This window comes from Oreochromis aureus, linkage group 20 (assembly GCF_013358895.1).
Source record: "Oreochromis aureus strain Israel breed Guangdong linkage group 20, ZZ_aureus, whole genome shotgun sequence".
In the NCBI taxonomy this organism is placed as follows: domain Eukaryota; kingdom Metazoa; phylum Chordata; class Actinopteri; order Cichliformes; family Cichlidae; genus Oreochromis; species Oreochromis aureus.
The window spans coordinates 9,216,464-9,234,247 of NC_052961.1; the positions used below are offsets into that span (position 1 = coordinate 9,216,464).

A 17,784-nucleotide genomic window follows, 5' to 3' on the forward strand; every position below is an offset into this window, starting at 1 on the left:
CCTTTGGTTTCCTTTTGGAGCATGGGGACTTCGCTAGGATGTCCTCAAGTCAAGTCACCATTTAGAAAAATGACAAAAATTATAGAAATTAGTGCTGGCCACAGTATGGCAATCAGACCTCTATCTGGAAATATAATCTCATTAATAAAACCTTTTTGGAAAACCAGGAGTGAATTTGAATATCCTGATAAATATTTGACTGACCGTGACTGTGGAAAATGAAACCAATGCGCTTATCCCTAGTCACCACAGTTGTAGTATCTCATTCTAACCAGAACATAACACAACACAGTTTTTGAACCGTGCTCCAAATACCGAGCTGCACTTACAGATCTTGAACCCGCCAATGAAAGAATTTAGATCCTACAAGCAAAAGTCTTATCAGCTATAGATCATATCAAAGCTCTCTTTTAAACAGGATTATGATATAATTTATGTATTGAATAATTCTGTGAAATTGCCCAAGCAAAGGCATAAAAGCAGTTGCTGCTGTAAAAAAATACTTTGTTTTCCTCCATCTCAATCTCAGACTATTTGGCTTTATTAAGCTGTTTGACCAAAACAGGTCAAAATAAAGCTCCGCTTCACTCTTTGACAGTAAATTTTAACAGTGCACTGCAGAGGGATGGGTATCGGCACTGGATAACAATAGCTTAGACAGCCCTGAGGGTTATTACCTCTCGTTGTGAGCGGGCAACACTTAGATTTACGTTTGTAGAGAAGCATCTAAGAGGCAAATGAAACACTAAACCTTATTTATTGTTTATCTCATGTCACATATATTACTAACAACATATACCTTCTCCATCTCTTTCCTAATTATTCCCTCTTTTATGCTGTTACAAGTTGTAGTTCACTTGAAAGTCATTTTAAACTACCATTAACTGCAGCCATTCACTGTCTATGGAGAAAAATTACATCCACAGTCTTTTGTTACTCTTCTTTTGTATATTCCAGAACATATAATGGTTAAAAGACTAATTGACAAAGAAAATCATTATTAGATGTAAGACCCCGATTCTCTACTGCAGATGGCGCTGACATGTTCCTGTAATTATATTTGATTCTGCAGTAATATCTTGTCAATGTGGTGAGGAGAGTCAACAGACGATCACCTGTCTCTCTGAGGACTTGAGTGGCTAGGCAAACCTCATTACTGTGAATCACAGAGGCTGAAGAAAGACCAAGCAGAAATACCTTTATCCTGCTAAGGTGGATCCCAAGTGAGAGTCAGCAGCTGTCATTTACCATCAACTCCAGCCATGTTAATTCCATATAAATCTCTGACTGCTGCAGACCACAGTGTCTCCTGAGAACCTGGGAAGTGACAACCATCGGTCAGGCCCTAAAATAGAGCATATTACAGATAGGGTTAATCCACCATAGCCAGAGGAAGTGCCAAAATCCCTTTTGTTACAGATACTGCTGGTCCCTGCAGCACATGTGCTAGTTTCCTCACAATATTAAACCATACAATAAAAGCCCATTTTAAGAATTCCAATAATCCAGCTTGTTGTAGTAACCCAATTGGTGCAAGCTTCAAAGTCCTTGCATATTAAATCTAATTTCAGGTCGAGGAACAGCTTAGCTGGCTTATCCATATAATGCAATTGTGCTGCAGCAAAAAAAAAAAAAAAAAAAGTGATTCTTTTCGTGCATCCATGAGCTGCTTTAATGATACAAGATAAATCAATGACAAGTCATATAACAGTCCTATAACTGAAGTTGGAGGCTCTTTAAAGTTACCACAGAATGTTTTACAACGAGAAAGCGCTGTGCAACTGTTTCATGCAATGACCTCTTTTGCGGCGGAGTGATAAAATGTCACAGCATCTGTGCATTTAATCCATCAAATGCTCGACTTTCTTGAAAGGCCTCAATCATGTATTGGCCACCTTAATCATAATTTTTCCAAAAATGAAAATGAGAGTACAAAACAAATTGCAGATTGAACCGTCTATATGCATCAGAATGAGATGAAAGTGTAGCCTAGCCCAACATATGTTAACAAGAAAATATGAGCCGCACTGTCAAACTAAACTATGAACACATTATGAGCTGACGGCCAAATAAAATCACACTTTGCCCCTTGTCACATTTATGAGTCATCCAGCAGATGAAAGTAGTTTTATGCATTTATGTCCAGAAATGATGCTGCTTGCAGGTTTCTACTCAAGGCTAAAAATAGTTAGATATACAACATCTTGGGATGCTGTTATGGGCATAGGGAGCAAGAGAAGCAAATATAACAGTAAATTTTATTTTGCCAGTATGGGAGAATACTGTCTCCTGAATTAGATTTGTCAATTCACATATTACAACCACTTAGTCAGAGCAAGCAAGCGGGAGCAAAATAAATAAAAAGATGGATGGCCTGACGCATCGTATAGCTAAGTCTATGTAGTAAAAATATCACTGGTGTTATTTAGCTTTTCTGTCTGAGTGAAACTTGGTGTGTTCCTTCACAGTGTCAATGAGTGCATTGTGCATGTTTAGCTACAATGGTACATGTGTGTCAGAATCCTGGTCTAACCACAGTTGACTATTAGACAGGTGACAGGATGTCTGTAATCACCACGTCAGCAAAGTTCAGTCCCCACACACACGCACACACACACACACAAAACAGATCTTTTAATAATCAGTGTAGCTGGCCGGGCTATGCTCATCATTACCCAGGGAGACAGGATATAGAAAAATCTCACCAACATCATATTTTTCTGCACTAGTGGATGGTGAACATTTTTTCCATTTTGCACAAGGTTAGTAACTTACATTGCACTCCATCACTGTTAGTTATCCCAGTCACCCCCAACAACCCACCCCGAGGATGAATAATTTTGCATGTGAGGTAGTGGAAATAATCACTGAATGAATCATTTTAAAGTGAATGTCATTTGTCACTGTACAGATACCTGGACTACCCAGTGTGATGAATTAAACACGGGGTCAAGACTGAGATAGAAAATAAAGCAAGAGCAAAATGGAAGGGCATGGAAGGATGGGGGCGTAGAGAAGGGATGGAAGTCTGTGTTAATGATATGGTCATATGTACACAGTTGAGCTCAGATGTGATTAAGGCAATGATATGATGGGTGGTGTCAGTGCCGAGCTTAATGACTAATGCAATGAGATGGAATTTGAAGAGACACTGGTGTCAGGCTGAAGTGGAATAATGCCTGGAGCGTCTGCAGCAGCAGACACATGGAACTGCCACAATGAGCAGCCTCATAAGCACAAATTGTTACGGTAGCTGGAGACTTAGACATGCATAATTAGCCTTACCGCAGAACAATACAAAATTGAAATTCAGTGCTTTTGACATTCTGTCAGGCAAATGATAAATAACCAGAAAAAAATAATGATGATGATTATTTCACTTACTGTATTTGTCACAAATCAGTTTCCAGCGCTCTAAATGGAAGAGGGGGGAAAAAAAAAAGTAAAACGTCTCACCAAAAGGACAGTGACTCCATGGAATAATGAGGACCCCAACCACCACATACAAAAATATTCTTAACATTGTGAACTCAAGCCTCTGGTGATAATGAGTAGTCTTAGTTTTAAAAATGTTAGTCTTGCAGATTATGATGGCACTGAAAACCTGTTAGACTCAAATAAAAAGTGTATATATATCTTTAGATATCTGCTTCAGCTTGTAAGGTGGAGAATATGAACAAGGTGAAAAGAGTACAAAAATTATGTAAAAGGGAACATCCACCTCCATCAGGATGACCAGGGACACTGCCTCTATCCACCATATTGCTGCTTGGCCTTTCAGGCAACAGAACTGCTTGCTATTGCACATCTCCAACAATATCTCCCTGCATACATAAAAAAGAAGATGGTGAGGCTCACAGGAAAGACTGGATTGTTTATGGTTGCAATATAGATTTTATACAGCTCCCAGGAAAAGAGAATTACGTCTTAAATTACAAAGATGTCTCAGTGAGTTGTCAGCAGCAGGAATTATATGGGCCTGGCAGGTAGTGTGGATGTTTGGCTGCAGGGGACACTGGGGAGCTGATGGTTCCAGAATTGGGACTCAACGGAGACGCCTGACCTACAGTTAGCAGAGTCAGCACAAAATAACAAAGTTACACAAACCCCCTGATAAAATAATGGCCCAGATGTGGCTAATCCGTAAGTACAACAAAACAGAAGAACAGAACTGCACAAAAACACTAGACACACACATGATATGAACAGACACGCGCATATCTTCAAACAAAAAACTGAGGCAAAAAGAATATAATAAACAGTTTGGTGATCATTATGGGATTGTGACATAGAAATGATCTGCTGCAGTTTTTTAAGAGTAAATAAAATAAAATAAAGATTCTTATTTCAGATACTGATAATAAGACTGCCAGAATTTTAAGGAGTACACGAGCTGTTAATCCAAAATATAAGAAAATATCTAAAATGCAAGTCAGCACAATTTAATCCCTTATATTAAAAATTCATGTCGTGAAATTACCTTATTCGTTCTTTCCAATGAAATATTAGTGTTCTGTAATCACTGTGTTATTACACCATCATTAATTAATCACCTTTAATTTAGCTAATAACGTTCAGTTAATCTTGCAAAAAGAACTTAAGCTACGGGTTGTGGCAGCTAATCTTGTCATTTGGGAAGAAGCAGCCATTGGGCAGAAATGGTTTGATTGCAGATTGTTCAGTCTGAACACAGTCCCAGGGTTATTGTGCAGGTTACTACTAAATCCTCCAGCACTCATAAATTTGGATGTGTTGCATCAATATTTGCAGAATTAAACCTCAAATGGAACTGTTGCCTTTTCTCATTTAAGGAATCACTGGGATGAACCTTCGGGAACTCATGTCTCCAGTCCCTAGACATACTGAAGTAATATTTATGTGCACACACACAGGAGACTGGACTGGAGACACACACACACACACAAACACACACACAAATGGAAATGGCGTGTTCCATATTAAAATGGCATTTATAGAAAAATGTGTGCACCTCATGCATTCCTTCCATCCTGGCATGCACACAGCATTCTAGAGCCAGATGCAGGTGAAATGATAAGGAGATTAGATACAGGATTAGAGATGTGATTTTATTAAAACTTTCCCCACACTTCAACTGCTCTGTTTTTCTTTTTCTTGTTTTTTTAAATTGCAGTTTTTCTCATTGGCAGGTCTATGAAAGGTGGAGCTAGTGGAGATTTGTACTCTATGTCCACTGATAGCTGGAATAGCAAAAAAGTCTACATAAATATTAGGATTGTGCATGTATATCCACTTCTGTAAAAACAGAGGTTTATTTGTAATAACATAGAGGGTTTTTTAAAAAAAAACCCCATCAACATTTATTTCTCATAAGACTATAAAAAGACTTGAACAGACGTGAATCTACACATAGATGGTAAATGGACTGGATTTTATATATAGCACTTTTTTACTCTACCGGAGCACTCAAAGCACTGCATACAACTTGCTTCATTTACCCATTCATACAAGAGCTTTTTTCCATGCTTCCTACCTACACATTCACACTCTAAGGGATGCATCACAGAGCAACTTGGGGTTAATACCTTAGATATTTGGCATGCAGACGGGAGTAGCCAGGAATCGAACCACCAGCCTTGTAATTAGTAGATTACCTGGTCTTTCTCCTGAGCTACAGCCACCCCCAAATAGATTTACACAGAAGAAGTAAATATCCTTCTGTAAAAGATGCATGAGTAGAAAGTTTCTTCATTGTTAATGTACTTGTCTCTTTGGGTTTCTCTATGAATAGCTTTATCCCATTGCTTTACAGTGTCAGGGTCATGATCCTAAGACAGGAGAACATTCATCACAGTGGTGGCCCATTTGTAAAATGGCATTTATAACTGGCTTGCTTCCAGCTAGAGGAACCAAACACTGGTGTTACTGAACACTGTGAATAAGGAGGTCTAAGCTGAAATAGAAAGCAGAGGGACAAAAGGTGAAACACATCAGTCTATATCCTTGGGATCCTTGCTTAGAGGTTACAAGAGATTCCACCAGCCTAGTGCACCCTGGGACAAGGGAAAAAATTCACCAAGCATAATGTCAATAGCATCAAACAACATTGAATTTCCTCCATTCTTCTGTATACAGTAATCTCTCTCTTTTATATTCTTCCTGCGGAGGAAGCTGCATCCAACTCAAATGTATAAGTCATTCAAATGTACAAAGTGTGACATTTACAATGTCAATTACAGAGAGACTAGAAAATCATTATTAATTTAAAACATGTTGAATTATTCAGCATAGAGACTGTTATTAGTTTTGAGCGCTGGAAATTGTGAACATTTATGCTTGAATCAGCAAATAAATTAAATCTTTTCCAGCACTTAGAATAGCAATAAAGGTAGGAAACACTGGTAGGAAGAATGTATATTTATGCAGTGCTTCTTGTTCTCCGGGTGTACTTTTGAACATAAGGCATGAGGAAACCAGATTAGAGTTAAGACTCAAAATATAAGAACTAATTGTAGCATCATATTAAATGCATGAATTTGGACTAAACCTAGTTTAAGTATCTGCTGTTAGCGAGAGAATTAATAACACAAACCCATTTCTGAAAAAACTGGGAACCGGTGTAAAATGTATGTAACAGAATGCAATGATTTGCAAATCTCATACACCCAGATTTTATTCACAATAGGACACAGAAAACATATCAAATATTTGAAATTAGAATATGTATAATTTTAAGAAATATATATTTTTGCTAATTTTGAATTTGATGGTAGTGACATCTCTCAAAAAAAATTTAAGGAGAGCAACAATGGGCTGGATACCTGTGATCTGTGGGTTCTCAGGTATTAAAAATAAAAACAATACATTTTATTAACAATAATTTTATATCTTCTTTTGGTGTGGAGAGACTCACCTAGCAGCTCCAGTAACATCAGAGCATCATGACCTTCATTACGGTTAATAATTAACACGGCAGTTACGGTGCATGTTAAATATGCTCTGGTTTGTCAGATTGGGTTGCAGGATTTATGTTAAGATAGAAGACCGCCCACCATTATCATTACCTTCCATGTTCCTCATCCTGGAGGTTGTTAACATGGCAGTGATGTTAGCAAGCGTCGACTGAGGTGGACAAGTTGGTGGCCCTTACCAGCTTCTTGTTAAAAGCATTATGGGACATTTGGTTCAGATCAGAGTTCCAAGAGCCTAATTTTGTATTTGAGTTTTGGTAACAGATCTAAACAAGATTCAGGACTGAATACTTTATAGCACAGAAATATATGTGTTTCTAAAACTATGAAATTCACAGATTAAGTTGAGACAACCTGAGACTGACTATAGGGGTCATTTACTGAACTGAGATAAAGTGAAAAGTTTGGAGTTTTAACCAAATGAGCAAAAGTAGACAGTTGATGGGATTTTCATTTCTCCCCTTTCTTGTTCTTTCATCTGCAGATATTGATCTCAAAATAGCCTCTCCCTTGAACTGCTACTGGAGCTGTCATCAAGTAATCTGTTCGCACCTCTGGAAATACAGTCTACACTTTCTGCGGCTGCTCTGCGTTGACAACCTAGCGAGTCTTCGGTTCCTTTGAAAGATAAACTTCTTATAAGAAGATTTGGAATCTATAGTAATACTAGCAACCGTGTGAGGCTGTGCATGGGCACAGAGGTGGTTTGACCTAAATGCAAAAATCAACCTTGCATACTGACAGAGATAATGATAAAGCCCACATGCTAATATTTAGAAGGTATACTTCTGTTTAGAGAAGTATTCACTGAAATAAAATTCACAAAAAAGAAGTGTAATATCAAATCATTAGTTATTATGCAAGCATTAGCTTTTTACATTTACTTATTTTAGTTATTTTTGCATTTATTAATTATTTCAGAACACATTTAAAAATATGAATACAATCCCACACAATACTTCTAGTCAAAAATAATACATTCTAGTTCAAATAAAGTAATATTAAAATTACGTTTTAAACTACATCACAAAGATAAATGCAGACAAGTATTGCAGTTGTCTTCAAAGTGTCCAGTTCAAGTTCAGGTACAAAATGCTTTGTAACATACCTTTAAAGTTACTTTTTTAAGAATATCACACACTCTCACACCTAAGCACACTTTGCAACTAAAAATTAAGTAATTTAAAATAAATTAATGAATAAATAAAACATTGAGTGCAATTTCTGTGGGTACCAATCAAATGCCTTAAGAAAGGTGAAAATAAGATCTATTGTAATTTTTTAAAATATTTTCTGATGGTTGTGTAAAAAAAAAAAAAAAGTCCTGTCTTCACCTCTACAGTTAATGGAACAACTTATAGCAGAAATAACTCTGGGTTAAACAGTCCTGCAACAATAGTATTTTCAGACATGTGGTGACTTAAAGAGAATGGAGAAATGATAATAGAGCTGAAGAGGCCAGAAAAGCTCAGTCATCACATCTGTCTTCACCAGTTCCAAATAAAATTACCGTTAACTAGATGGCGTTCTTGGCCCCAGAGTTGCTGCGGTTTGAGCACTCTGAGGGTGGACAGCACACACGAGTGTGTAACTCATATAAACCACTTTACCAAAGTTTGAAAGAAGTATGAAGCACAATCCCACTTAAGCCTCGTGGGTTTTAATCTATTTTCACATTAACCCTTTGCTCCGATACTTGACCTGCAAGGTTTCCAACATAACACCACGTTGTCAACAGACAGATTCATGTGTCAGCTGGCATCAGCGAAGCGAAGCAGGGCAATATTGTGCTGTTTGCCGATGTGATGTAGCTGCATACCGTGACTCCTGTGGCCTGAGGAGATGGCCACGGCCAGGCCACAGAGCCTCTAGCCGGGTAATAAATCACTGAGATGACAGGAATAGTTGCCGTTGCATTATGACACACACTTACACAACACGTACAGTGCATGTGCAACAACTCAGTCATACAGTATATTATAAGAACCCAAGTTCTCCTCTAGGACTGCAAGTTATTGTATTGATATTTACATTTTCTTATTGTATATCATATGGGTTCATTTGTTTTGCCAATTAAAAGATAATAGCCTGGAGGGTCATAAGAATTCCATCACCTGGAATGTGGCTGTTGTCACGATTGATATCACACACAAAACAAATCAATAAGTCTAAGCACTGCATTCGTTAAGATACACTATCTAATTTAAACTATCAATCCTGCATGTCTAGCCTGGTGTGTAGTCATTACCAGCCTCCAGAGCCCAGAGCTATTAGTGCTGCAGCAAGCTAGTGAGCTGAACAGAGTACCTTGAACATTAGTGTGGTCAAACACTCTCAGCGTAGAAGGATGAATGAATGGCAGTGCTGTGTAGCCAGCAGAGTATGATCTTACTAATGGGCCATGGTAAATGGACCAGCTATGAGTAGTATGGGCTCACTGGCCTGCTCTGTGATCCAGAGCAGTGCCCATTTCACGGTGTCTGCCTGGGACCTAACTATACTTACTCACTGAGATGGAGAGCTCCATGTAGGTTCCAAATTTCAAGAAGGGGTTTGTCTGAGGTCTCCGAACAATCATTGGAGGCAAAAAGGGAGCTGTCTGTTCTTGTTAAGTTGTGAGACAATCTGTCTGAAAATCTGTCTTTGAACACTTTGGCCCATCTCATGGCTTCAGATTTATAGAAAGCTACGTCAATGAAGAGCATAAAGGTAACATTCATATTGTCTGTTGTTTTACAAATGGATGTGCAGTACATTTATTTATTTATTGTAGAATGCATTAATTATAAAACACAGTTGTTAATGTACTAAATACTGTTGATTTTTCCACTATTTACTATTTACTTCATTTTGATTCCTGTGTCTCATATTCTAATCTTAGATTTGATATCTAGTCGTGATGCTTTATGTGTGAAATTATGTTGTTTGATGTCACTGAAAGATGCTATACAGATAAATTATTTTTACCATACCTTTTAATGCACTGAGAATGCCAAGCTGTGTACTTAGCAACACATATTAGTAGGATAATTTAATTGTTCAACTTTATCATCGCAAAGTAAATGACAAAAATGTGAAGAAAGGATTTCATCTGTCAGAAAGAGAATAAAAGAAATGTTCACAAATAGGCTGTAAGCAAGTGAGTGAAATGACCTGCACTGTGGTTGTCGATGTAATAAACTGACAAATTCAGTTTGAACAGCGTGCCACTTTCATGACATTTACTCTCCTGTTTTTTGTTTTTTTTAAAAAAAATCAAATTCTACTGCAAAATATGAGAAAAATAATGGGTGTGCTGTGTATCTGCTGCCTCCAGCAGTGCCCGGTTCTAACAAACTCACAACACTAACCACAACTGATGAGAAAAGAAAGCTGAGTGAGCCATCTTCTACCATTAATGACCAATAGAACCATTCAGCTAAAAGGGGTAGAGGTCAGACATTAGTGGCTGACAAGAAAAGAGGGGTTTGCTGCTCCAGCTCTTTGGTATTTAAAAAAAACGCATCATACATCATTTAATTACACAGTACAGAAAATAGCTGTTTATTATACTAACGACTTGTGCTAGTGTCAATCCAAGATAAATAAAATCTCATTTGTAACTTATGTACCAAAGAGAAATAAATGGATGAGCTGCATTTTAATAAGTAAATGGCTCACTATATTTTTAATAAAAATGTTTTTAATGACATTTTGTATGATGACTCTTAAATGTGTGTTATACCTGTATGAATTATATGCAATCTTCAGACAATATTAAAAGCAGACCAGATATTTAATCTTAACGGCTCTAATATAGTTTAGTCTTCATATCTTATCTTCATATAATGAAACAGATTAATAGCTTTCTAAGAACATCCAAAACACTCCTCTGAGCTGATGCCCATAGAGCTTAAAAAACAAAATCTGCATCTTGGAGAAAAATCCTGAAAGTAAAAATTGCAACCATACTCAAATTTTGTGCAAGGTCAAATAAAACTCAAATAGTACTGTTGCTTAGCTTGTACCAACTGGTAAATACAATGACTATCAGTGTGAACGAAACAACCACACACTGATTATTTTTTTCCTGCCTTTATTAATGAATGGTGATGATGATAACCGTAAATCAGCAAAAGTGGCTCTGCTTCTTAATCTAAAACAACTGTTATTAATTAACCTTTTCCATCTGCCAGTCCTGACAAGGGCACTGTGCACTCTGCATATCTCCATATGCCCACACAATCATGTTTCGCTCTGCACACCAACATCAGTAATATTCAGCTGAATCGCATTCAGGGTTCGACACAGCTACCGCAGATAACCAGCTGTCATGTGGGTCCTTGCAGGTCTACCTGTCCCTCAGGACAAATCACTACCATTACTGTTATTGACATAATTTATTTTTTTAGGTTGTTATTTTTGTAACTCCAGGACTGTCTGGGTTTTTATATTCATAATGTACAACCCTGGTACCAATGGCATTTTCAGACTTTGCTTTCAGTCAGTGTTTAATTTAAATTTCAGACACTGTGTGAAATTTAATTTTTTCAGAACTTTATCTTGAATTCATTTAATATGTTAGTGTTTTGTTTTTGTTTCAATTCATTCTTGGTTAGTATAGTTGGAAAAAGTAGTTGGAGTTAAAGGAAAAATTTTTTAGCTAATGAGTCCAACCGACTACAATATGAATAAAAACAAACACACAAAACAAGCATACTGAAAACACAGCAAAATAACTATTTATGTTGTAAAGCACTGTAACCACATTTTGCTGTGAACTTGGCTCAGTATGGAGTCCTACGTTGCTGCAAAAAACATAAGATGTCATGAATTATTAGATTTAAAATTAATTCACTTAAAATTCATTTTTCACAAATCTCACATCTCAAACACGAGAGACAAGAAAAAACACTGAAGTAAGGCTACGCATAGTTATCAGTGAAACAAAAAAAAAAAACAGAACATTTGACTTGGATAACTTATCAATAATTAACCTTTTACCCACTACAGACGTCAGAACGAACACAACCTATGAGCTGAAACCAAAGGATAGATGGTAAACAATCCAGAAGCTTTTAAATAGGCAGAGCCTAAATCCGAGGTCTGTGTAAAGATACAGTATATGACATCTGACATTGAAATTCTTAGGGTCTAACCTATTGATTTTTTTAAAGACTTCACCTTAATCTAGCCAATGCAAAACACAAGGCTGAAATCTACTGACTGACAGATTTTTTCATATGGGACAGGGAAACCTTTCTATTGATTTGATGCCTTATGTCTTATTAAAGTGTGTTTACAGCACATTTTGTAGACTCAGCAGTAAAATGTGGGAGAAAGGGGTCTGTAATTCAAGCTGTTATTCAGTTATATTCCAAACATTGATCTACTGACTCTCTTGACTTGATCTTAATATCACATATATATGCTGTTAGATCCAAGACTGTTTTTGGAGATAGACACTGGTAGGTCCATATTCCCAGCATCATGGCCCCTGAGAGCTACAATAAAATTGCTAATATAAGGCAATAAGTTTACCCCATAGCCCCAACCCTCCTTTTTAACAACAAAACCCTGTTTACCATCCTTACCTAGACCATGCTGGATAACATCTATAACCTCACCCAATATGCTGCGCTTGCACTCACAGGAGAATGGGCTGAGTGGTTGCTATAAGACATCAATACTCCTTTCTACTACTACCCTTTCACGATTTCTAAATAATAAATAAACATTGAGTGGACCAATCACTAGCTACAAACCAGGTATGAGAGGAAAGTTTGTTGTCTGGTAATGTGATAATGTAAAAATAATGTGGTGAGAGCACATGCTAAAAAGAAATAGCCTCTTCATTTTGACACACATTAGAGCAGTATGTCCATGGGCCAGTTGAATACCTCCAAATTTGAACAAAAGTAGTATATCAACTAACAGTGACCCTGCTGTATTTTAGCAATATGGCTAAAATGCACCACAAATGTACAACAAACAGCAGGTGCCGTTTTTCCTAGCATCTTTTTCTTGTTCCATGATTGTTTATTGATTGTGATGGATTATTTTAGCAGGCTGGGTTTATTTTAACAGTTCCCTGTGTTTGAGATTTTGATTTTAGTCCTTAAAGTAATGTGACTATTATGACTATTAAACATCAAATCAAATCAAATCAAATCACTTTTATTGTCACGTCACATGTGCAGGTACACCGGTACAGTACATGCGAGTGAAATTCTTGTGTGCGAGCTTCACACGCAACAGAGTTGTGCAAAATACAATAATGTAAAACAAGCAAAATATAAAAATGGCTAATCTAAAAGTAATAAATATATGTACAATATATAAAGGTATATACATTACTGAATGTGTATACTAAATATGTTTTTCTACGTGTGTGTGTGAGTGTGTATATAGTGTGTATATGCATGTTTTACAAATGAAATAAAGTAAACAATAAAATAAGATATATAAAATATACAGAGGTTGGTATGTGCAAAACAGTGGTATTTATATACAGTATGGAGTGCATAATGTTGAAGTTCCAGTAATGAGGGTGAGGTGTCTATGACGTGTTCAGCAGTCTGATGGCCTGGTGGAAAAAGCTGTCTCTCAGTCTGCTGGTACGGGACCGGATGCTGCAGAACCTCCTTCCTGATGGAAGTAGTCTGAACAGTTTGTGGCTGGGGTGACTGGAGTCCTTGATGATCCTCCCGCTTTCCTCAGGCACAGCTTCCTGTAGATGTCTTGGAGGAGGAAGCTCACCTCCAATTATCCGTTCAGCACACCGCACTACTCTCCGGAGAGCTTTGCGGTTGTAAGCGGTGCTGTTGCCATACCAGGTGGTGATGCATCCAGTGAGGATGCTCTCAATGGCACAGCGATAGAAGGTCCTGAGGATGCGCGGGGCTCATGCCGAATCTTTTCAGTCTCCTGAGAAAGAAGAGGCGCTGCTGCGCCTTCTTCACTGTTTTGTCTATGTGTACTGACCACGTAAGATCCTCAGCCAGATGTACACCAAGGAAGCGGAAGCTGCTCACTCTCTCCACAGCGGCGCCGTTGATGGTGATGGGGTGTGTACTCCTCTGCACCTCCGGAAGTCCACTATCAACTCCTTTGTCTTTGCGACGTTGAGGGTGAGATGGTTGTCTTGACACCAGTGGGTCAGGGCGCTGACCTCCTCCCTGTAGGCCGTCTCATCACCGTTGGTGATAAGACCCACCACTGTAGTGTCGTCCGCAAACTTCACAATGATGTTGGAGTTGTTAGTGGCCGTGCAGTCGTAGGTGTAGAGTGAGTACAGGAGAGGGCTCAGTACACACCCCCTGTGGAGCACCAGTGTTCAGTGTGATGGGGGATGAGGTGGTGCTGCCCAGTCTGACCACTTGGCGTCTGTCAGACAGGAAGTTAAGGATCCAGCTGCAGAGGGAGCTGCTGCATATATTAATTATCTAATTCTAGTATGTTTGCCATGGTCTGGATGAGTGGGAGTAGTTTTCCACAGTGCTATGGTATTTTCCTCTGGGCGGAGCCATCTTCATTCCAACCAGGATCCTCATGTGGAGTTAATTAGGCCTCTGTATATAAGATCAGTGAACACAACTAGTTTTCAGCAGATCGTTTGCTAATCTTACGTTAGTTCTCAGCCTCTCATGTCCTTAGCTAATCATTGTTCTTGTTTACTTACCTGGTTATCTTGCGCTTCTCGTCGTTCCACAGAAACCCTAGTCCTCCAGTCTATAATAACCACGCTCACCTGTATGGGGAGGCAGGCAGGCGAAGCCCGAGAGCACATAGTGAATGAGTCTTCATTCAATCTCAGCCGGGACCCATTCACTATATGCTCTCGAGCTTCGCCTGCCTGCCTCACCATCTGGAATTCCTGGATCACTCCATCTCCATACTCACCCAGACCTCATCGACCACACTTCCCCGTCCCGTTTCTCTCCACCTACAAACAATACCTCTGACTACCGGCTCTCAAACCACTATTACCTCGTTAAGCTTACCATAATTCACAGCCCATGTTCACAGCCCCTAGCCTCGGAAACCCATAGCTTATGTTTCATGTTCACCGTTCCTATAGCTGTTCGTGTTTGTAAATAAAGTTGTTGTTCACACCTACTCCGAGCCTCTGCTCTTGGGTCCACCTCACGCTCTGGCTTCCCCGCCATAACAATGTTTCTAAAAAGTCAAAAAAAAAAAAAAAAAATAATGAATATGAAAGCAATTCTTACATCAAACCACTTTAATTTGCTGAAATTAACTGACATTTTGTATGACAATATTCTACAAATTATTAATTGATTTATGTATTTCCCCTATTTATGTCTACAAATGTCGTTTTTGGTGTACTAAAATGGAACAGATATAGAGCTATGACACAATATATAACAAGAATATGAATATTCTATCAAAAAACAAAACAAAAAAAAAAACATCCGCTGTCTTAATTACATGGGCCAGAAATTGTGCTGTGGTCTGATCCCTTTTCACATGCAGTTCAAATGTATATATGTGTGTTTTCAGTAGAGATGGACCGATCCGATATTACGTATCGGTATCGGTCCGATACTGACGTAAATTACTGGATCGGATATCGGTGAGAAATTAAAAATATAATCCGATCCATTAAATATAAAAAAAACCCCACCTCACAAAACTTGCGACACGGCGTAACTCGGCTCATAACCGTAGCATGTCGGAGCAGTGTGCTCACGTGATAGAGCGGCTGTGTGTATTTGTAGCCTCCCTACCAAACCAGCATTTCATCTCCGAGGAAGTTATCCCAGAGAGAAGTAAAGCAAATGTGTAAGTTCATCTCTGAATGTTTGCAAAGCGTTCCCATGTTAAGCTTAACAACCGATATATGGAGCGACTGCCTCTCTCTCTCCCTCACCTTCCTGCGGCTACTTCAATCGTGAAACTGCTTAATGATCAGCTGATCGGCTTTTCTGTCGGGAGTCCGTCTCTCTTCTTTGTTTTTGGTCCACTTTCCACCAGAAAGAGGAAACCAGCGGCGGAACAACAGCAGCACCTTTAAGCTTGATAAGCTGTTGTTAGAATTTATTTAATATTACTTTCTACACCAGGATCCTTTTCTACGTAGCTGACGGCTGGTAACTGTGCAGGGGCGGATCTAGCAAAGTGTAGCCAGGGGGCCGATAGGGCATGAACAGGAAAAGGGGCACAAAGACATACTTTTCTTTCTTATGCTCATTTAAAATATCTAGCTTTTAATAAATAATTATCTGAATCTTACACCCAAAGTTTTAATCTGATGTAAAATGTATAGAAGTCCATTACTATATATAGTAACTGTTAAGTCTAATATACCCTAGTAAGCTATAGTACTTTTTCCTTTGGGAAGATACCATCTGTGCAGTCTGCAGTTCTGTTGAAGAAAGATGTTGAATCTATTTAATTATTCTTGAAAAATAATTTAATTCTGTGCATTTTTTTTCACCCTGCATCAAATTTAAGTTGATTACATCGATTAAGCATCACAAGGTGGAGGGTGGGGGGTTCCCTATTTTTTTTTGCTGGGAGTTTGCAACCCTATTAGTTAGGTTGCTTAATATTTCTGCTAAGTACTCTTTAAAATACCAGAATAGGGAGGATGGAGTAGGTTTAAGTTTATTAGATTGATCAGTGTTGCTGAACTATAAAATATTTTGGGTGCAGTGTATTTTTTACATACAGGTATAACAGAATAGCTTTAGTGTTGTTGTTTATTTAAACTTGAGTATGAACTTATACAAAATGCAGCAAGATATTAAAAAAACAGTTTTATTGATTAAAAAACACACATCGGATTCATATCGGTATCGGCAGATATCCAAATTTATGATATCGGTATCGGTATCGGACATAAAAAAGTGGTATCGTGCCATCTCTAGTTTTCAGCACATAAAAATACACATAATATATAAAATGGTACTATATAGCAAATGATACAGACGTGAGTGTTGGATTTACATATGATGTGAGCTAAATATCATAAAATGTTGCCTGTAAAATAGGGTTAGGGGCTACACAGTTGAATTATATATATCACCTTTTTACACTATAAAACTGATAAGGCCAATTGGACATCAGCATCGGTTAACTGAAAAAGGAGTTTCCCAGTTACAAACATATACTTTGCAAGTTAATTATGCTGTACCCATGGAGATGACACCAGAGCACTTACACCACTCACAAGCTTGAGGGACCAGGAGCCAGTCAACTTGGAAGCAACAATTTATGCAGGAGGGAAAAGGCCAGAATTTGAACCCTGCAAAGGATAAATATCAGTGCAGGGGAAATTAATGCACAAGGAAACTCTAAGTTATTGTAAAATGAACTCCATCAATCAATCAGAAAGGTTAGAGGAGCCTTTAGGTGGCATTAATCCCACCAAGAGGCAGATAAGAGTGTAAGACATAGGACCACAGCAAAAAAAAAAAATTCTCTTCACTTTCCATCTCTATCTCCTGACTGTGACTTTGAAATGGCACACGTGTCCTTGTTACTGTTCAAGAACTACTTTTCAGAGGAGTTTCTTTCACCAGGATGTATCTCTGGCTCTCAGTAAATCAAGGTGTTATTTTTCCATTTTCAGTGTGGGAGCTTTGATTACTTCTGCTCAGTGACTATGTTTCTTGTTTGTGGCTATTTTTGTTGTTTGCCTCCATTTGGATCATAAAAAGTGAAATTTAACTTGAGCTTTTTTTTGTCCTCCATCATATAAAAAAAATCTGATTTACTGTAGTTCCTTAAATAATTCTATAATACATAGATTCTTGATTAGACATTTGTTGAGTCTGAAGACTGTTAATTTTAGATCTACACCTTTTGGTTTTTCAAAAGAAAGTGCAAA

The 17,784-nt window shown here is 38.0% G+C and overlaps 1 long non-coding RNA gene across 2 annotated transcripts in view; it reads right to left on the reverse strand.

Moving 5' to 3' along the window:
• Positions 1-1,203: 1,203 nt before the first annotated feature.
• Positions 1,204-17,784, reverse strand: part of LOC120435387 — a 46,113-nt gene continuing 29,532 nt past the window's right edge. The window contains exons 3-4 of one of the 2 annotated variants that reach the window (XR_005609694.1): positions 3,925-4,063; positions 3,736-3,824 (exon numbers count right to left, since the gene is read on the reverse strand). This is a non-coding gene — a long non-coding RNA (uncharacterized LOC120435387). Of the gene's footprint in view, positions 1,346-3,735; positions 3,825-3,924; positions 4,064-17,784 lie in introns of those variants that run through there. The other variant, XR_005609695.1, reaches the window with a different exon arrangement.